The following is an 8,025-nucleotide window of genomic DNA, read 5'->3' as shown; positions in this document are numbered from 1 at the left end:
AAGCAACATCCTCCACAACTAGACTGAAGAACAAAAGGACAGCAACTTGTCTGTTCCCCTTCCCCCGATTCCCCAGCGCTGTTACCCTCCCCCAATTCCTCAATAAAATCTTTAAAAAAAAAAAGAAAAAAGAAACAAGTCCTGGAAAGTTACAAACTATATCTGGCACCTGGCTATATCATAACTGGATATTTATGTTTATGTCTTACAATATCTTATAGCTTATTTTTACAATGACTACCCTGCCAATAACCACAAACACAAGTATAATAAAAATTTTTGACATAAACTTAATCTAGCTAAAGTAACAATATTTAGATTTTTCTTAAATCCACAATACTTAGTGTTAAGATTGTTTTGTATTTTATACAAAAGTGTAAGTAAATTAAATTTTTTTACTTTGTGGTGATCAAAGTTAACTCTTATGAGCAAATATGAGATTTTTATTTCATGAAAATGTCTTAACGAAAGACCCAGTTTGTATTGACAATAGTAATAGATATATTTGTGCAATATTAAAACAAATGAGAGGAGTATTTCCAGAATTACCTCCTCCATGTTCCTCAGTGAAAGCCATGAAAACATGAGCAAAAAAATAGTCAAAATCAACATTTTCAGATCTCTGAGGGCGAAAAAAAATCACTGGCTATTGTTTAACACCACAACAGCAAAGTTTGAGGCAGCAGACCAGTTGGGGCTAACAAGAGGCTGACCAAAAGCATGCAGAAGGAGAGACTGAAGAACCAGATGTCCACAAGGAGCTTTGAAAAGATTCTACATATTCATGAAAATCTAGAAGGGCAGCTGCACGTGTAGGCCTGTGTGTGTGCTCTGAAAAGACCTTAGAAGACCTCCTAATCTCTCACCCCTAGCTGGCCTTGAAGCTCTGTGCAATCAGGAAGTAAGGGCTAAGGCAGAGTTTCAACTGCCTGCTGGGGCATGGAAGATGTGCCTTGACAGGCAGATAGCCCTTCAGCAAAGGCTGCCTGACTTAATGTTTCAAGGTATTAACAACAAACTCTGTTTAATCATTAAGTGACCATTAAACTGATCATGCAGAGACTTCAGTAGCCATAAAAAAACAAAGAAAAAGACTTGACAGAGTTAGTCCAGGAAACTTACTCAATAAACACCCACAGCAGCAGCATCAACAGCAAGGACACAACAAAAACAACAGAGCAATAACAGCAAACCCTAGGGAGTGAGAAATCTGATATCCAGAATTGCCATATTAAAATATTTTAAATGGCCCATTTCAACAAGAAAAAGACACACAAAGAAATAGGAAAGTATAATCTAAACACAGGAAAACAGCAGCAATAGAAACTGTCCCTTAGGAATCTTAAATGTCGGACTTGGGAGGAAATTTTAAATCAGCTGTGATACATATATTCAAAGAGCTAAAGAAAGTATGTCTAAAGAATTAAATGAAAGTATGAGAAAGATGCTTAACCAAATATAGAATATCAATAAAAGTTAGGTCTCATGAAAAATGGTAATTATAAGGTTGAAAAGTATAATAGCTGAAATAAAAATTACTAGAAGGGGCTTCACAACAGATTTGAATGGGCATAAGAAAGAATCAGCAAACTTGAAAAGATTATCCAGTCTGAGAAATAGAATGACAGCAACAACAACAAAATAAACAGAGCTTCAGAGACCTGTGGGACACCATCAAATGTACTAACATGTGCATGGTAGAAGTCCCAAAAGAAGAAGAAGAAAAAATTGGGCCAGAAAGCGTATTTGAAGAAATAATGCCTGAATTTTTTTCCAAATTTGCTGAATAATATTAATATTTATATCCAAGAAGCTTAAGGACTCAAACTAGAAAAAAAAATCCAGAGAGCCACATCTTTACTCATTATAGTTAAACTGTTGAATGTTTAGAGAAAACTGAAGAAAAAGAGAGAATAATGAAAGCAGTAAGATACAAGTAGTGATCATGTACCAGGGATTCTTAATAAGTTTAAATGTTGGCTTCTTTACAGAAATCATAAAGACCAGAATAAAGTAGGATGACATATTCAAATTTCTGAAAGAAAAAGACTATTAATCATATCCAGCAAAATTATCCTTCAGAAAAGATTTACATATTCCCACATTCAGAAATGCTGAGCTAAGTTATTTCTAGCAAACCTGCCCTACAAGAAATACCAAAAGAGTCCTTCATTCTGAAATGAAAAGACACGACAGCAACTCAAATTTACACGAAAAAATAAAGAACATTAGTAAATGTAACTATATATGTAATTGGAAAAGAGAATACAAATGCATTTTGTCGTCTTTTACATTTAAAAGTAACAATGTAGAGCAATAATTATAAAACTGTGTTGGTGAACTTATAATTAGTAAGATGCAATTTGTATAGCAATAATAATACAAAAGAAGGGGAGAAAATTGGGCTATATTGGAGCACTGTTTTTATATACTATTGAATTTAATCCCAACTAGATTGTTTTAAATTAAGATGTTAATTGTAACCCCTAAGGTAACTATCAAGAAAATAACTAAAAAAATTATGTAGAAAAAAAAAAGATAGGGGAACAAGTGAAAAAATGTTCTTTTTCAGTTTTCAATTTGATGTACATAAACATTCTAGAGAGCAACATGAAATACTATCCTGAAAACAAATACAAAACAGAAAAAACAAACTTCCAGACTTCTTCAAAATAAATGCTGTTTGTTTAAATGATAAAAATTGGTTTACTGTTTGGTTGAGGTATCGATTCAATAACATCTACTAATTAAAAAGAAGTGTTAGACAATATAAAATTCACCCAGACTATCTATCTTGATCACAAAATTTTAAGGTACTTGCATGAAGTACATAAGAAAACAAAGCATAGATATATTCAGTGGGAAAGAGCTCTAGAAAGCAACATGAGACCATGGGCCAAGTGGGCATTCCAGAGAAACGCTCTTCTCCATTTGCTCTCAGCCCTTTTATCGAATCCTTGAGTATAACTATCTTAATAAAGTTAGAAGTCCTAAAACTGAAAACATGAAGAAATACTGGAAATAACATCGTAACAATTGAGCAACTTCTAGCGATCTGTAATTAACTCTAACCCTTATTTATAAAGCAATTAAGTGGAATTCAAAGTTGACAAACTGAAATAGACTCGAAGTGGCTGTATTTTAGGGAGTCTTAAGATTTTTCTTATACTTGTCAATAAAAAATAGAAGACTTGACTGTTCTTCAGCCAAGAGCTAATAAAGTCAGTAAAGTAAGTGGGTCTGGTTGTGTCCTAACATTTAAAACACACATAGGACTGTAAGCATGCGTGCAAGCACACACACAGATCCCAGCATATCATCCCAACATGACACTGGTCTATCCAGACTACAAGATGAGGTTAAGAATGCTCACCTACTTAGGTATATAGGTGGCTCTTTGCAAAGTTTTACCGTTTTGCTTCCTTTATTGCCTTTACATTACAGCTTCAAAGCCTTCTAAGTGGTATTATCTTTCACCATTGTTTGCAAGGATTTAGTCTCTTTCCAAATTTAAGAGCAGTTAAACGTTCATTTCACTTCATAAACATTCATAGAAAAAAATTTCATAAGTATTATTTGTATGGAATTTTATAATTATTGAGAGTTATTTCATCATTATTATATTTGAATTTCATGGTTTTCCCATTAGAAAGGCTGGGTAGGTATCGCTAATTTACTTTAGTATTTAGAAATTTTGAGACACACAATAAATGGATTGTTAAGACTGAAACTGAAAACTGGAAGTTTTGTTTTTTCTTGTTAAATTTTGTGTACCCACAACCTGGGACTATTTTTAAGATAAGTTTTTAGAGAATTACTTTATGTTAAGCTTGCATTTTAATTTTCGTCTGTTTGTAGTAAATATACACAAAATACGAGAAAAAATCGGTAGGACACATCTGTTTCCTGTTCATTGTGCACATCATGTTAGAAGGTTTTGGAATGAAAAGTGGCATTTGAAAACCTCAAGAAATGACAATAGCAGCAATGATGATGTTTTTCAGTTCTCACTGGTAATGTGGGAACTGATTATCTCAAAATCTCTTGCAAAAAAAGGCAAACTCTGGAATATATTCAGTTAGGAAATAAACCTTGAAATGATATGGTTTCCAATAGCAATAAATAAAAGTTTCGACAAAGAACTCAGTGCTTTTTTAAAAATAATACTAACAGGTCTTAAATACTTACCCAAGTTGTTTTTGTTAATTTTATGATGCTGTCATAAGTTGATGTTGGCGTGTGTGCAAAACATGTTAGGTATTTTATATTTTAGGTAACACAGGTTGTTGAAACAGCAGAACACATTTTCTACCTAAATAAGTGCGCAGCTTTTAAATTTTCTACTTTGGTCAGGTTACTAACTTTTTTTTTTTTTAAGATTTTTATTGGGGAATTGGGGGATGGGAACAGTGCTGGGGAATTGGGGGAAGGGGAACAGACAAGTTGCTGTCCTTTTGTTCCTCAGTCTAGTTGTGGAGGATGTTGCTTCACTGGCCCAAGTTGGCACCATCATTGCGCTCTTCCCGGGCGAGGCAGATCAGTCGCCAGCTTCTGGACGGCTGCTCACTGCGGCTGCTGGCTGCTCACGCTGGCTGCTGGCTACATACGGTAGCCCATGGCAACCCACTGCCACAGGGGCTGCAGCCTATGCCGTGCTGGTGACTCAAGGCAGCCCAGCTCCAGGTCAAGCCGTTGTTCAGCATCTTAGCTGTAGAGGGCAGTGTCACTGGCCCTCATATGTGGGATCCGAACCGGGGCCCTCTGGTGTCCCAAGCCAGTTCTTAACCATTGCGCCACTTGGCTGGCCCAGGTTACTAACTTTTGACTTGAACGAAAATGTATTGAAGTTTGCCCGTTGTTCTTAATTTACTAAATTAAGAAATCTTAATTTAAATCTTAAAAATCTAAATGAAGGATTTCAGAACTCAAGTTAATTTGATGAGAAAACTATTTTATTTGAAGTGGAACCTATTTAGTATTTAAACACACATCAGACATCAAGAACTAAAAACAAAACAAAACAAAAAACTGCACTGAGACAAAGAATAAATTGCCTCTCTCTCCCCTTTCCTTTCCTTTCCTTTCCTTTCCTTTCCTCTCTGCTCCCCTCTCCTCTCCTCTCCCCTCCTCTCTTCTCTTCTCTCCTCTCCTTCCCTTCTGTTTTCTTCCCTTTCTCACTTCCTTCAAGGGAAAGTTTCTGCAGTCTTTGGCTAATTTTCTGTAGAAATCAGTCCCCTATCTAGGAATGAGGCCTCTCTAGTCACATACATAAACATATGTGTGTATGTATGCATGTATTTGCCTCCCAAATACATATGGATTATGTCACCATAATCCAAAAGATAATAGAAATTGCAGCCAGCTGGGAGTTCAAATAGAATGCAATAAAGGGGTCTTTACAGAGACACATAGTTAAGGTTGAGAGAACCAGCAAGGCATGCTGGGTCACAAACTATTGGGTTGCCGAAAAAGTCATGATGTATTTTGTCTATGTTTTTCAAAGGTCATTTATTTATATAAAGAACAAAGATCAATCAATGATATATGGCCTGCTTGTTCAATAACCTTTTGTCATCTTTCAGTGAGTTTCGTAATTCCTTGCTCATATAAGGACCTGTCTTTATTTGTGAAAAACTGAACAAGGTGCTGATTTACAGCCTCATCTGAATTGAACATTATACCACCCAAGGAGTTTTGAAGAGAGCAAAACAAGTAGAAGTCTGATGGCACAAGGTCAGGCTAGTATGGTGATCATACCATTCAAGCTCGAATCATTTTTGATGGGTGATCAAACTTGTGTGTGGTCTCGCGTTGTTGCGATGGAACACAACTCCTTTACAATTAACAAGCTCTGGACATTTTTGGATGATGGATTCGTTCGAACTGTCCAATTGCCGACAGTACACATTCCAATTGATTGTTTGGTTCCTTGGTAGAAGCTTAAAAAAACACGACACCTTTAAAATCCCACCACACTGAGAGCATAACCTTCCTCTGATGAATGTCTGCTTTCGATGTCATTGGAGGCAAATCATCATGTCAGGACCAAGACCGTTTGCACAACACATTGTTATAAACAATCCACTTCTCATCACCAGTTATCAGTCACTTCAGAAAAGGATCATTTTCCTTATGTTTAATGAGCATATTGCAGATGTTTATATGAGCCATCAAATGAACTTCTTTGAGTTCATGCGGAACCCAAATATCGAGCTTACGTATCCCAGTTTCTTTAGGTGGTCGTGAACACTTGAATGATAGATGTTCAATGTTTCTGCAATCTCTCGTGCCATGTAACATGGGTTTGACTCGATCAATGCCTTTATTTTGTCATCATCAACCTCGGTGGGCCTCCCTGACCGAGGAGCGTCCTTGAGATCAAAACCACCAGCTTGGAATTTCATGAACCATTGTTGGCACTGACATTCTTGTAGAGCATTGTCACCATAAACTTTATGCAACTTTTCACAAGCTTGATGCACATTCTTCCCTTTATGGACGTAAAACAGTAAAATATGGCAAAATTGCAGTTTGGTCTTCCATTTTAACTTGTAAAATCTTCAAAACTGAACCAAATTTCTCATTTTTTTTTTAGAATGAAGCTAGAACTGTCAGTTGTTAAATGACATAGCAATAACATAGATGCGAATGACTCTAGTACTTCCAAAAATGAACTAGTGCCATCTGTTGCAAACATACATTATGACTTTTCCGACAACCTAATACTCTCACCCCTAGGCTTCCAGGTACAAAGAAAGGAGATGACATTACCAGTGAGAATTGGAGTCTTGAAAGTGAGTGTGTGTCCAATAGAAGTTGTCTTTGTAGAAGGAGGCAGCCAATGGAGTGTGGTCGGGCTGGGGATGGAGCCTAAGGTGAGAGGGAGCCAAGGAAGGGCAACAGCAAACAGTTGCCTTCTCCCTTCTTCTGCTCTCCAATATCCTGCCAGAGGACCCTACTGGCCTAACCCTCCCAAAGGCAAGGGGACCTGCAGGATGCCATTCATGGGGGTCAGTCTCCCCTGGAACACAGACCAGAGTGGAAAAGGGCAGAGAGTGGGCCTGGGGGTGTGTGTGGGGGGGCGAGTCAAAGGTGAATAACCAACCCCCATATCCAGTGCTTCATTTTCTTAGTCTGGCTGGCTAACTGGTTGAGTGAATTGACCTCTCACAGCTTTGCGTACTTACATAAATGATGCATTCCTTCCCAGAAGGCTAGGACAATGCATTATCAGTGGGGCCACTGACTAAAGCAAGCAAGGCCTCCCTCTGTCCCTGTTCTCTATCTGTAGACTCCACATTATCGGTGGTGGCATCTCAGGATGAGGAGTGTTTTCTTTTTCTCCTTCTTTTTTTTTTTTAACAGCTTTACTGCAATATAACTCATATGTTACGCAATTCACCCATTTAAAGTGCAAATTCAGTGGATTTGGGAAGTATATTACATTATCAAGTTTTTTTACATTTTTTATTAGTTTTAGGTGTACAAGGCAACATAATAGTTAGACCTTTATACCCCTCACAAAGTGATAACCCCCTCCCAATCTACTACCCTTCTGACATCATATATAGCAGTTACAACAGCATTGACTATATTACCTATGTTATACTTTACATCCAGTGACCATATATATATATATATATATACACACACATATACATATATATATAATATATATATATATGTATATATATATAATATATATATACAGAGCGTGCCGAAAAATGTATACATATTTTAAGACAGGAAAAAAAATATTAAAATCTTGATACTCAGTATAGACCAATAACAAAAGATGAATACAAGCGGACACTTAGGTCAACGTTGCTCAAGCAGTAGTTCACTGTAAATCAGAAGTGTCTGGACACTGACGGTAACCACTTTGAGCACCTCTTGCAATTGCAGAGGTCAAACGGGACTTGCATTCATCTTTTGTTATTGATACATATTGAGGAATGTTTTCTTATAGGTCCCTCTAATTTAAGGCTTTTGTTGTCCAAGTGTTAATTTTGTTATTGATACATA

The sequence above is a fragment of the Hipposideros armiger genome, unplaced genomic scaffold (assembly GCF_001890085.2).
Source record: "Hipposideros armiger isolate ML-2016 unplaced genomic scaffold, ASM189008v1 scaffold_60, whole genome shotgun sequence".
NCBI classification, from domain to species: Eukaryota; Metazoa; Chordata; class Mammalia; order Chiroptera; family Hipposideridae; genus Hipposideros; species Hipposideros armiger.
The sequence above is the reverse complement of the archived record's forward strand: the minus strand, read 5'-3'. Positions refer to the sequence as shown.